Consider the following 14,494-nt stretch of genomic DNA (forward strand, 5'->3'; position numbering starts at 1 on the left):
AGGCCGACTTCCGGCGGAAATATGGGCGGGCGGGCGGACGGGCAGCCGCTGAGGGTGGGATTCGCGGCTGGGGTTCGCGGTTGCGATGGTGTTGGTAGCTTCGCACGCTGGACCTTTCAGAAGGGGTGGTCGAGTCCGAGGGCTGGAAAATCGAACTTTGGAGCATTATTGCCAGGAAATCTTAAAAAAGCGGTCCTAAGCCAGTGCAGGTGTTAGGAAGCGGGCCGAGCTGCCTGGCAGCTTGGGTTGAACCAGTCAAGCAGGGACCCCGGCTGGCCCGTGGCGTGCACACTTAGGGGCTCCTATACCGAGTCTTCGCGATGGGCAGGACTTGCTTTGCTTTCTGCTAACCGCACCGTAGGGATCCGTCGATCCGTCCGACCCGTCCCCGTCCGACCCGCCCCAGTGTCTTTGCTCCTGATGTCTCAGAACAGCTCTGAACATCCTGTCCCCAGGAACAGTGAACAATTGCTTGACTCCAAACCTGGAGGATAAGAAGGAAGGCTGTTTAATGATAGTTGAACCTGGGGTGAGAAGAGCTGCTTCCAAACATAGCACCGAGAAGCCCCCTGTGGGGTGTCCCTTTGCTCCGAACGCCTCTGCATCCGCGAAGACCAGTCTATTCTTGATGCCTCTGAAAATCTGTCAGGCCTGTCCTCCCTTTGAGGGGAACCGTCTGATCTCCAAACACTGGCTTTCAAGCTCTTCTCTTTTTCTGTCTTTGCGACCTACCCCAGCTTCTTGATTCCTTTTCTTTTTCCTTTTTAAGAAACTTACAAGCTGGGTGCCTTGGTACATGGTGTGCAAAGCCTTCATAAACTCGTGGACGCAGAATTGAAAAAAAACAAAAGCTGCAGATCAGAAGCTGTGAGGCCACCAGGAAAACTGTGGTTATGGATGGAACCTCATCCCACATCCAGAGTGGGCTAGATCACATCAGTGTCTCCAGCTGACTCATCACCCTGCTGATTAATTCTGAGCCAGTGGTTAAGTATTTTGGGTTACTTTTTTTTGACTCATAAATGCAGAACTTTATTTTTATCCCCATTCATTTTTCTCGGGATGGTTTCAGTGGAGACTTAACTTTGAATCTGGGTTTGATCACTTATGGATTTTGTGCCGGGTCGTCTTTAAATTTTTAAAATGTACACAAGTAATACAACACTAATTGCTTGTTTAAAAAAAAAAAAAATCAGACTATACAAAGCAGTTCCTCAAACACCACCCCCAAATGCCAGTCCCTTGACAAAATCACTTATTTAGTATGTGTCCCTCCTAAATTCCTTTATGCATTTATTTAGAAATATTTATTCAACAAATATATGTTGAGTACCCAGTGTATGCCAAGTACTATTCTCGACACAGAGAGTACAGCAAAAAAGCAAAAATTCCTGAACTTTATAGTTTACATTCTAGTGTATATATACAAATACATAATTCGTTGCTGTTTGCAAAAATGGCATCATAATGGCCCTCCATCTTCCTTTTTTTTTTTTTTTTCCAGTCTTGGTGATCTTTCCACGTATCTATCCTACTATATTGTATTTACCTCATTATAGACATCTCATTACATAGCTGAGCCTTAACTCATCTGCCAGGATCCCACTTTCCACTGCCTACAAGGGACTCAGGTAGTAAAATGACAATATGAAGCAGGTGTATCCTGTGAGCAGAAATGCTATTTACACAGACCTGAAGGTTGTTAACTTGAATTCCAGTGGTTTTTTTTTTAAGATTTTATTTATTTATTTGACAGAGAGAGATCACAAGTAGGCAGAGACGCAGGCAGAGAGAGAGAGAGAGAGAGGAGGAAGCAGGCCCCCCGCTGAGCAGAGAGCCCGATGCGGGACTCGATCCCAGGACCCTGAGATCACGACCCGAGCCGAAGGCAGCGGCTTAACCCACTGAGCCACCCAGGCATCCAAATTCCAGTGTTTTTTTAAAAAATATTTTATTTGTTTATTTGACAGAGATCACAAGTAGGCAGAGAGGCAGGCGGAGAGGAGGAAGCAGGCTCCCTGCTGAGTAGAGAGCCCAATGCGGGGTTTGATCCCAGGACCCTGGGATCATGACCTGAGCCGAAGGAAGAGGCTTTAACCCACTGAGCCACCCACGCACCCCCTAGTGGGTCTTTTTTTTTTTTTAAGATTTTATTTGTTTATTTTAGAGACTGAATGAGCGAGTGAATGAGTGAGAAGAGAGAGAGAAAATCTCAAGCACACTTCGAGCTGGGGACAAAGCCTGACGCGGGGCCAATCCCAGGACCCCAAGATCATGACCTGACCTGAAACCAAGAGTGGGAGCACTCAACCAACTGAGCAACCCAGGCACCCTTTGATTCCAGTGTTTTAAGAGTATGTGAAAATCTCGTTTTTTTTGTAATGTAAATCTAATTTTTGTAATGTTGGCAACCAATCCAGGACTTTAAAACACTGTTCAGGCTAAGCAGAACATCCCTGCAGGACAAATTTAACCGACGGCCACCGGTTTGCAGTTTAACTGTCCTATTACTCAACATTTAGGTTCATTTCGGTTTGTATTGCAAACAATGCTGTGGTGGAAATACCTGAATGAGGTCTATTACACACAAGTAGGTGTATTTTCTATGGCAGCCAAGTGAAGTAAAATTCCCGGGACAAAGAACGTATGGGGATTTTTTAAAAGATTTTATTTATTTATTAATTTATTTACTTGACAGACAGAGATCACAAGTAGGCAGAGAGGTAGGCAGAGAGAGAGGAGGAAGCAGGCTCCCTGCTGAGCAGGGAACCCGATGCGGGGCTTGAGGACCCCGAGATCATGACCTGAGCTGAAGGCAGAAGCTTAACCCACTGAGCCACCCAAGTGCCCCAAGAACATGTAGGCATTTTAATTTTAATAAATACCATTAAGTTGCTCTTCAGCCACAAATGTCTGAGAGAGTCTGTTGCTCCAAATCCTTTCCAACATTTAATAGATTGGTTCCTTTAATATTTACCATTCTGATGAGTGAAATGGCATTTTATTTATTTGCTTAACAGACATTTACATAGTGATACCTGTGTTGAGGTACTGTTCTAAGCACTTAAAATATTTTTAATTATTTATCATTTAATCTTTATAGGAACTCAGTAAGAGAATTATTATTATTACCACTTTTTAAAAGTATTTATTTGTTTGAGAGAGACAGAGATAGTGACAGAGAGCACAAGTGGGCAGTAGAGGGAAAAGCAGGCTCCCGGCTGATCAGGGAGACCACTGTGGGAGTCAGTCCCAGGACCCCAAGATCATGACCTGAGCTGAAGGCAGACGCTTAACCAACTGAGCCACCCAGACGACCTATTATACCACTTTTATAGATGAGAAAATAGAGGCACAAAGAAGTTAAATATTTTTCCTAGGGACATAGAGCCAGAAAGTATTAGAGCCACAATTCAAACTCAGACCATTGGACCAAGAATCATTTGGTGTTCTCAATTACTGGGCTGGGCTATCTCAATTACCACTGGCCAGTTCCTGGTGGACATCTTATGTGTTTACTAGCCAATTATCGTTCCTCTATTGTGAGTTGCTTACAATTATCCTTTGCCATTTTTTTAAAGGTTTTTTTTTTTTAAGATTTTTATTTATTTATTTATTTTACAGACAGAGATAACAAGTAGGCAGAGAGGCAGGCAGAGAGAGAGAGAGAGAGAGAAGCAGGCTCCTTGCTAAGCAGAGAGCCCGACGCGGGGCTTGATCATGGGATCATGACCTGAGCCGAAGGCAACGGCTTTAACCCACTAAACCACCAGGTACCCCAATCCTTTGCCATTTTTATTTGAGCTGTTTACCATTCTCTTGTTGCTTTGCAGTGCTTATTTACATATTTTATGTATTTGCTAGGGGATGGGCTAGTGCTTCTCTCAGTTAGGTAACCAACCCCCACCCCAAAATAAGCAAACTCCAAGACAAGGATCTAGCATAAGTAGCTTGTTTTTGGAAACATGGCGGGGGATTGGGAAAGTGAGAGAAGAGTAGAAAGCCAAGAAAGCAGAGGTTGATGAGTAGAGGTGGGCATCTAGGGTACAGCCCCTCCTGGGTTCCTCTAAGAGGCTCCATAGACTATGCCTCAGAATTGTTCCACTGAGGGACAAAGCACCGGGATCTTCACCCAACCACTCCTGGGGCAGTAACTCCCTAGTCTTTCTTGTCTGCCCACACAGAGGCCAGCCCAGCCCCAAGCAGAGAACCCTCTCAGGCAGAAACTCAGGAAATCAGCATGTACAGGAACCGTCTGAAGGTGACCTCTATGGTGGGCTGTGGGTCTATAGGCAGGCCAGCAACATTGTCTGTATGCTGTCGAAACAGACTCCCAAACACAGTGACTTTGATAGGAAACAAGTCTAGAGTCCAGAGGTAGGTGGCAGTTCAGCAACATTAGGCATTTCTGTTCAAGGACATCCACAAGATCACATGAGATCACATGAGGACCCAGACTCTTCCAGTCTTGTTCTCCACCACGGGACACACATCCCCAAACCTTCTCTGCACCAGCACCCTACGTGTCTTAGAAATTTTTTCGCAGAGCTCCTCGGCCAAAAGAATAACAATCCCATCTATTACATAATGAGCTCTAAACAACTTCATAAATATTTATGCCCTAACAACGTAGCACCCCTGGCACAATTTACCAAACTTTAAAATCAGATGGGAAACCACCATTCTCATTTCTTGCTCAACCTAGATATTCCTGGGGCAATTGCTTCCAAAATCCCTCTTCTCAAAGATGTGCTATCACGGGGTGCCTGGGTGGCTCAATGGGTTGGGCCTCTGCTTTCGGCTCAGGTCCTGATCTCAGTGTCCTGGGATGGAGCCCTGCCTCGGGCTCTCTGCTCAGCGGGGAGCCTGTTTCCTCCTCTCTCTCTGCCTGTCTCTCTGCCTACTTGTGCTCTCTTTCTCTGTCAAACAAATAAATAAAATCTTTAAAAAAAAAAAAAAAGATGCGCTATCAAGAATTTAGTGTTCTCACGTTGAAAACGTGAACTAGTTCGAGCTGTCATGCCACGTGCGACACAGATGCAGCTTCATTTCCTCAAACTGCTAAGAGAGCCCACGGCACCCCTCAGTTCGCTGTGGCTCCCCAGAGGCCTCCGTGCACAGTTCGGAGCCATACCACTAGGGTGGTGTCCTTGCCCTAAGGTCACCACCTTTGCGTCCCTGAAAAAGGGGAAAGACAGAAAGGAAAGAACAGCTGTTGACCCTTGAAAATGGAACTTGTAGGCTGCCCTTAGCTTTTCCTGCTCAAGTTCCACCTGCGGGAACTTGGTCACATGACCGAAGGGGAGCCGGGAAATATTGCCTCTGGCTGTGTTGAGCTACCACTCGTAGGTTGTTGTGACAACAAGGACGAAATATTAATAAGACTAATATTCCGAATATTAATCTTTTGTCTCTGACTGGAATTCCAGATATTTTATTCTATGTGTCCCATGTCTGTTAGCTTGGCTCATGGTGACTTGGTCATACAGAGATTTTAAATTCTGAAATATATTTATCGGCCTTTTCTTTTGTGGCTTTAAAAAAAAACCTTATTTAAAAAGGTATTTTTTACTACAAAATTACACACACACACACACACACACACACACACACACAACAATTCACGAGTATATTCTCCAGTATTTTCTAGTTGCTTTAAACTTTTATCTTTCATTCACCTGGAATCTCTCCCTGTGATGGCTGAGGTCATTTCAGAAGGGAAGGGGAACACGTAAAGTATGTAGCCAAGGCACAGTGTGTTTTTCAAATTCTCAACTGCCTTCTAACTCACATCCCAGCTTCTGTGACACTCTTATGCACATACATGGTTCAAGGGACACTAAGACTCAACATGTAAGCCACATACCTCCCTACCTGCTCTTAGGGTAGGATTGAACTACCCCCAGCTCTAGGGGTGGGACTTAATTGGTATCAGCCAATCAGGATAATCCTCTCCTTTATCACAATAATTTTTTCTTTTTTTAAGATTTTATTTATTTATTTGACAGAGAGAGACATGCTGAGAGAGGGAACACAAGCCGGGAGAGTGGGAGAGGGAGAAGCAGGCTTCCCACCAAGCAGGAAGCCCAACGTGGGGCTTGATCCCAGGACCCTAGGATTATGACCTGAACTGAAGGCAGACGCTTGACCTTTGAGCCACCCAGGCGCCCCACCACAATAATTTTCAAAACAAAACCAGCCTCTGGAATGCGAGGGACCCAGTTAGAATGAAGCTAGGATTCCTGTTCAATGGTGTCCCCTCTCCTCTAGATTAAATAAAGATATTAAAGAGAAACCCTGTAGCTTCACTTCTCTTATCTTGGGACTAGGAGAAAAACCAGTCCAAGAATGAAGCCTATGCACTGGAGACGTTTCACCAGAGAGAAGCACAGAGAAATGAAGTCAGAGCCCTGAGCAAACTGTACCTGAAGCTTATACCACCTCTGGACTACACAGTTAGGTGAGCCAAAAGTCCCCTTTATTTTTTTCAAGATTATATTTATTTATTTGAGAGAGAGAGAGAGGGAGAGTGCACATGCACATGCAGGGGTGGGGCAGAGTGAGGGGGCAGGAGAGAATCCCAAGCTCACTGCCCCTAACACAGAGCCTGAGGGCTCATTCCCAGGACCCTGAGATCATGACCTGAGCAGAAATCAAGAGTCAGATGCTTAACTGACTGAGTCACCAGGCGTCCCAGTCCCCTTTATTTTTTAAAACCATGTGGAGCTACATCTTCTGTAACTTGCAACTTAAAATATTAGGCTTAATCCTGACCGAAATATGCAGTCATTCAGCTCTTCTTTCCCCACCATATATTTTTCTTTTAAAACTCCTTTTATACCTTATAGAAATATATAAATAACAGCCAAGGAAAAGGCTCAATTTTATTCTCGTAAGTGCTACTTAATTTTTGTGCATTTCTATAAACATAAAAACATGAATTTTATATCTCCATTTAAATGATTTACATAGATACAATCAGAGCATCTAAACAGTTTTTGTGTTTTGCTCCATTCAGTTTATCATAAGTGCTTTTCTTCTACCCAGATAAGTTTTTTTTTAATTTTTTTTATTTGACAGAGAGATCACAAGTAGGCAGAGAGGCAGGCAGAGGGAGAGGGAGAAGCAGCCTTCCTGTGGAGCAGAGAGCCCGATGTGGGGCTCAATCTCGGGACCCCGGGACCATGACCTGAGCTGAAGGCAGAGGCTTAACCCACTGAGCCACCCAGGTGCCCCATCCAGACAGTTTTAATTATTATCCAGGGATACAATATAATGAACTCAATATTATTGTTTGGAATTTGTATGATTTCCTACTTTTTAATACTATAAATAGTTTTGCAACTAACATATTCATAGCTTTTTTTTTTTTTTTCAGTTGACTTACTTTCTCAGGATAAATCACTCGGTGGTTTGTCAGTTCGTGAAACTCATGTGTTGCTGGCATTTTACTCTTTCCCTCTGTACTTCAAAACCTCCAAGCGCGAACCTTGACACTTACATTTTATAAATAGCATAGAAGAAAACACTGCTTAAGCCTAAGATCAAACATGGAATTCAAACGTGATAGGAAGGATGGTATCGCCTGTGAAACTCGTGGCAAAGAATTTCTCCTTGGAGCGTCCCTAAACCCTCCTGTCAGCCCCTGAAACTGGACCTGTGCTATCAGTTTTTTACCCGCTGCAAGATCGGTTGACAGATCAGCCACCTTTTATACCATGATCTCCCTTCCCCAAGGGAATGACTGAGGCTATACTTTGGAAATGGGATACAGGACTTCATAGTATTGGTCAGGAGGAGTTTTACAATGGAGGAAAAAAGAACAACAATTTTTAAAGGGACACAACACAGGCATTTTTGTTGGAAGCCAAGGATTGGGTCTGTATTTGCGTCCTGTTCTCTTGGTAGCAACTCTTTGAGTGGCTGGCTCATAATAGATGCTCAATAAAAGTGTGTTGCATGAATGCAAGAGAAAAAATGAAAGCTACCCAGGAGACGTCAATATCCTGGACATCACTAAGACACAAAGTCTGATCAGCCCCTGGGGTAGTGTGTTGCACCATTGGCCAGGTGGGAGCACAGTGTAGCTAATACTTTGGAATTTCTACTTGGCCTCTGCTGCCTTGATTGCTGCCCCTTAAAGCTACCTGGTCAAAACCTGAGCCGGTCTTGATCTGGTGCACTGCTCAGCTCTTCTCCTCCAAATGCTCTGTTACCCTGGTCGACAGTAGTTCAGTCCACCATCACCTGTGGTCTCCCTCAAACAAGGGTGTGAGCATACGTATCCTCAGAAAGTACCTCTTGTTTCTCTAAAATTCTAATTTAACAGAGTGTCCTGTATTTTCATTTGCCTAATCTGGAGACCCCATCTCCAGCCACCATGTGAATGCCTCTCTATAGAGGTTCTAGTTTTCTGTCTTGGTTGAGACGAAGAATGAGTCTCACAGTTGGAATCTGGCCATCCCTTGGCTAGCAGTGCTGGGCAAAAGGAGCATGCAGCCCTGGACATTTGAGTCGGGGCTGAACGGCCTCAGGACAACCACTGAGACATTTTCAGGAAAGCAAAGCCACCTGTCAACCTGGAGAAAAGGCAGACAAGCCGGAAATTACAGGTGGGCTGAGGGAGGGTGAGCCTTCCGTATAAAGTATTCAATTTGTACTCCACTTGGTTTATTTGTAAGTTACACAGAAAGAGGGTGGAGAAGGACAAGGGACAATGTTGTGAATGTCGTCTCAGAGTGGCAGGAAGACATAAATGGTACTTCGTGGTAATAAGACAGGAAAACAAGAAAACCTCTTTTTTGCTCCTTTTCCTGCTTCTAGTGTATGTGTGTGTGTGTGTGTGTGTGTGTGTGTGTGTGTATGTGTGTGTGTGATTTTTTAAATTTATTTATTTGACAGACAGAGATCACAAGTAGGCAGAGAGGCAGGCAGAGAGAGAGGAGGAAGCAGGCTCCCTGCTGAGCAGAGAGCCCTATGTGGGGCTCGATCCCAGGACCCTGAGATCATGACCTGAGCGGAAGGCAGAGGCTTTAACCCACTGAACCCCCAAGCGCCCCTCCTGCTTCTACTCTTGCTAGGATCTGCACTCCTGCCCCATACACGGCTTATCATACTGATAATGTATGTCCTTCTTACGAAAGTCAAGGAGTCCATTATTTCTCTGGAGTCTCCCAGCCCCATAGATAACCCCTATGGAGTGACCGGGCGGGGTCGTCCTAGGCCACAACTAAAGATGAGACTCGCTCCTTTTCCATTCCAAGTGTCCCAGACGCTCTGTTTCTATCTTCTCTCTATATCTTCAATAAACTTTGCTCTCACTTCCTCCTGGCTTGCATTTTATTTCTATCCTATACGATATCAAGGACCCTCTTGGTTCGTCCTGCGGGCCCCGCTCTGGGTCCTCAGATCCAGCCTGCCTACATCAGTTAGTTCCCAGGCTCACTCTGGACACCAAGTGAATTGGGACCGACAGGACTCTGGGCAGCACAGACATGAATGTCAGTCCAGGAGGAAATTCCAGAATGAGAACATTGGATGGGAAGTCATGTAAGGGTTAAGAGAATGAGCTCAGGAATTCCAGTCCAGGATCCATCTCTTCTGGCTGTGTGGTTTTAGGCCGGTTACTTAACCTCTCTGAGTCTCAATTTCTTCGTCACAAACAGAATCTACCTCCAAGGGTTGTCGTGAAGATTAAATGAGATGATGTAGGCATATAAAACCCATTCGATCAATTCTGGCCACTAGTATTACGGTTAGCAAATAGGATCCATACAGAAGAACAAAAGGGGAAGTATTTCTGACACCAGAGGTTCGAGGTATCGAAGTTCTTTATGTTGCGAGTGATAGTAAGCCCCCCTCAGATGGGATCAAACGACAAAGGAGACTTCCTGGCCTCTGCCACTGTCATGTTCAGAGATGGGGCAGGCTTCAGAAATGGTTTGAATCAGCGGCTCAATGGCATCATCAAAGACAGAAGTTCTTTGTGTTCCTCGCTCTGTCACCCAAGTATCAGCCTCATTCCCCAGGACAGCTTTCCTCCTGGTGGTAGGATGGCTGCCAGCCACCCCTGGGGCTTCATGCTTCCACATTCTCTTCCAGTGAGAGGAGAAGGGGGAAGTTTACCCTGGCATTCGCAGTGGAGTGCTGAAATTCACTCTGCCTGACTTGAGTCATGGGCTCCCTTCCGAACCAGTGATGTGACCAGGAGAATGGAATGCGCCATTTAAGGAGTTAAATGAAGGACCTCTTGCCAAAGCTTATAGGGAGATCAGTTTCTCCCAAATCAGGAGCTACTGCTCAGGGGAGAAGAAAATTCCAGATGCAGACCTGGTAATACTAGAAAGGGGCATGGATATTGGGTAGGCACTCAGTCAGTGGGCATCTAATAAGTCATTGTATCTGGAATGATAGGAAGCTGTCAAAAGCATCCCCCAAACTAGATAAAGCCCAGAATGAACGAGAAGTGCCACCAAGAAAACGTGAGGTGCTTAGTACACAGCCGGAGTGTGTGGTGGGTGTCCTTTGTTTCCAGACGCAAAGGCAAATCTATTAATAAAATTCCTTCCTGGCCGCCTTCTCCTGGTGTAGATTCAAGGAAATGTATATTCAAAGGAAGGGGGAGGAAATTTTAGCCACAAAGCTGCAGTCACTAGTGCCGCAAGGTCAGCCAGAACGGATGCAATTCCTTAGGGTGAGCAAAAACGTGTAAAGAGAGAAGAGGCAGAGGCTCTCCAATATCCTGGGCCAGAAGCAAAGGAGAAGCTGGCAAAGACAGCCAAGTCCGGGTGGTCAACCCAACTTGAGGAATGAAGGAAGAGGGCTGCCATGGAAGCCAAATAGAAGTATTTATTAATCTCTTCGAGGAGGCTCAAGGAGGTGTCTGGAATGAGCATGGCACAGGCTCCGTAAAATGTCCCCAGAGAATGCCTCATCCTACCATCAGTAATAACAGTGAACCAGTCCACCGGGTCCTGTGGGTTCCTCTGGGTCAACCAGCCAGCAGGGCACCTCCTCTTGATACAGATGGTGCATCACAGAGCTCCCAGAATCACCAGGATTAACAGCTTACAAAGTCTGCGGGCTGGGGCAGGGGAGCCCCTGAAGCAGTTCTGAACATTGTTATGAAGCAGCGGACCCGAGGGAGAGGCGTCTAGGATACCCAGTTTGTCGCACATCGAACAGGGAGGTGGTTTGTTACAGCAGCTAGCGTTAACTCCCCCTGATTCTGATGGTGCTCCCAAGAGTGCGTTGGGGCCCCCAGGGGGAGCTTGTGCAGCTGAGAGGAGTTCACGCTGTGCCGAATGTAACCTTTTCTGTTTTCCCATAACTGGACTTAGCATGGCTCCCACGAACCAGGTTCCAGGGGAGCAATGAGTCTGCTCCTCCAAGCTTCCCTCATGAGTCTCCCCTCCTTGCCCACCACTCAGACTCTTCTTCAGGTGTGCAAGAGGCTCTTAGTCCCAGCGCAAGTGCTCCCACTCTCTGGTATATAGGACAGACCATAAGCTTTCGCAATATCTTTTTCCTTTCCCAAATGCCCAACTTGGCACCAGAAAACTAGTTTGACTTTCAGGCATTTGTCTTTCCAAAAGACAGACTGAAGTCTACATAGGAGGTTGAAAGGTGGCTCTTTCAGGGCTCAATTCCCCCCGTCCCCAACCTGTCCTTCCACCATTCTCTTCCCCCACCAAGGACCTTGATGAGCAGTGGACCAAAGGAATGAGAAGAGCCAACTTTTCAGTATCACAAACTTTTCTCCACTCCCTTAATTTACATCTCCCTATTGTCTTCCAGGCAGGACTGGAGATGGTTTACACACAAAACAAGATAAAATAACTTTGATGTGAATAGAAAACAGGACCAAATAGGGAAGACAGGACAAAAGTGAAGTGAACATAAGAAAGATGAGATGCTCCAGGGCTGATCTCCCTTCTCTTGTGGAAGCAGGGTGCTGGGAGGGGCTCCCGCTAGCACGGGGCTCACAGACCAGCCTGACTTTGCAACTTCAGGCCCAAGACCTGTGACGAGGGCTGAGCAGAGAGTCAGGCCTGGATCCGTCTGGATCTGGACATGGCAGCTGTTTCACTGTCACCGTCGTATTATATATGAACACTTAGTATATAGTATAGTATATACTAACAATTAGTATATAGAATATACTAATACTTCCCAGGGCATGGCCGTGGGATTTACTGTCCCAAATGTTGATCATCATTGCCACCCTCCTCTTCAAAGACTACTCCCGCAAGCCCCATCCTTAATTCATACCAGACCCATGGTCCAGAAAGCCCCCAACTCTTGCCCTGTTTATTACTAAGCCAGCTGTCTTTCTGTCCTGTTAGATTGAAAGAACTGCCACAACCAACATCCCTGACTATGGGGGCTGAGTCTCTGCCCACTGTCTTCCCCAGCACCCCAACATTTGCAGGCCGGATAGGAAGATTCCTGTCCTTATCTGCGGTAGAGACAACATCAGGTGTTTGCCACAGAACCTCCTTTTCCTGGGCTACAAGGGAAAACTCTACATCTCAGGCTCCTTCAAAGTTCATTCCAGGTATTAAAGTGAGCAGAAGAAATGCAGGTCACTACTAGACCGGGCCTTTAAAATATTCTTGCACAGGGCGCCTGGGTGGCTCAGTGGGTTAAAGCCTCTGCCTTCGGCTCAGGTCATGATCCCAGGACCCTGGGATCGAGTCCCGCATCGGGCTCTCTGCTCAGCAGGGAGCCTGCTTCCTCCTCTCTCTCTCTCTCTCTCTGCCTACTTGTGATTTCTGTCTGTCAAATAAATAAAAACTAAAAAAAATATATATATCCTTGCACAACCCTCTGGCAATCTCCCTCCCTTCTGCAGTGACCTCTGGAGAAGCGACCATGTGTCTAAAATGTCAGTGCCCGACAGAAGGATCGAGAACCCCGCCTCTTTTCCCAGAGGAAACCCTCAGCCCAATCCAGGAGAGCCCTCCAATCCATGCTGTACTGTCATGTAGGTGATAAATGAAATTTTATTGTGTTAAGCCACTGGGATTGGAGGGTATTTGTTACAGCAGCTAGCATTAATCACCTTCATTAATAGGCTATCCAAGTTGTTGATGAAAGCTAGAGCCTGGCCCCATGGCAGTCATCAAAATGCCCTAAAATACCATTATGTCATTGGTCAACTTCAGTTCTCCCGTCATGGGTATGGGCAATCATCTCCAACCCTCCAGAAGGAGGTCACCTGCCCCCTGCCTTTGTCATCTGAGGACACCGTGCAGATATTCTCAGAGGCTTTGGGTAGTCTGGCATGACATGACTTCAAGATATGGATGCCCAGTTTGGACTCTTTCTACTCCATCCAGAGTGGCTGGATGTGTCAGGAGGACTTGGCACAGAGAAAGAACACCAGTCAGTTTTAACCTTATGTCTGGGGTTTCTCAATCAATCCCTTTCTGCCCTCTCTGGCTGTCCTTAGCCAAGGCCACTTACTCAGCTCTCAACACATCCTCAATGAAAGAATCTTTCATCCATGCTCTGATAAAATTTCACGATAGCAGTGTGTTCGTTTGCTTGGAGTACCAAAATAAAATATCTGGGTAGCTGGGTAGCTTAAACAACAGAAATGTATTCTCTCTCCATTCTGGAGGTGGGAAGTCTGGGATCAAGATGGTGGCAGGGTTGGGTTGGGTTCTCCTGAGGCTTGTAGTTGGCAACTTTCTCGGTGTGTCCTCATATAGTCTTTCGTGAGTGAATGCATATCCCTTGGTGTCTGTTTGTATCCAAATTTCCTCTTCTTATAGGGAAAGCAGCCATGTTGGATTAGTGCCCCCCGCCAACAGTCTCATTTTGACTTCATCACCTCTTGAAAGGAGACACAGTCCCATTTTGAGGTTCTGGAGGTTAGGAATTCAACCAATGGACTCAAAGGGAAAAATTTAGCCCCTAACAGGATCCATTCTGTGGTGTTCAGTCATATTTCTGTGGATTATTTAAGAGGGGGGAAAATCTGTTCTGGAAAAGTCAGATCAACTACAATACAGTCTTAACAGGGCACCAGGGTTGGGCTGGATGTTTTCTAGAATTTTCTAGAAGAAAAAAATTGGAAGAAAGGACATTAGGTAAAAACTGAGAAACTCTGGGACGCCTGGGTGGCTCAGTTGGTTGGACGATTGCCTTCGGCTCAGGTCATGATCCTAGAGTCCCGGGATCGAGTCCCACATCGGGCTCCCAGCTCCACGGGGAGTCTGCTTCTCCCTCTGACCTTCTCCTCGTTCATGCTCTCTCTCACTGTCTCTCTCTCAAGTAAATAAATAAAATCTAAAAAAAAAAAAAAGCTGAGAAACTCTGAATTAGTTCATGATAATGGATCAATGTTAGCTCATTAATCTTGACAGAAGAACCACCTTAACATAAGATGTCAGCAGTAAGGGACAATGGATGTGAGGTTCTTTCTGTGAATCTAAAACTACTCTAAAATAAAAGCTTGTGTTTTAAAAGATGGTCTGTAGCTTTGGGA

At 45.8% G+C, this 14,494-nt stretch overlaps 1 long non-coding RNA gene across 1 annotated transcript; it reads left to right on the forward strand.

The window, feature by feature from the left end:
* The first annotated feature begins 36 nt into the window (after positions 1 to 36).
* On the forward strand, positions 37 to 8,657 carry LOC309854583. The gene is made up of 6 exons (XR_014306305.1): positions 37 to 162; positions 217 to 986; positions 2,168 to 2,354; positions 3,625 to 3,773; positions 6,009 to 6,460; positions 7,379 to 8,657. It is a non-coding gene; the product is annotated as an uncharacterized lncRNA (long non-coding RNA).
* The last annotated feature ends 5,837 nt before the right edge of the window (positions 8,658 to 14,494 follow it).

This window comes from Mustela nivalis (genome assembly GCF_964662115.1).
Source record: "Mustela nivalis genome assembly, chromosome: 19".
Taxonomy (NCBI): domain Eukaryota; kingdom Metazoa; phylum Chordata; class Mammalia; order Carnivora; family Mustelidae; genus Mustela; species Mustela nivalis.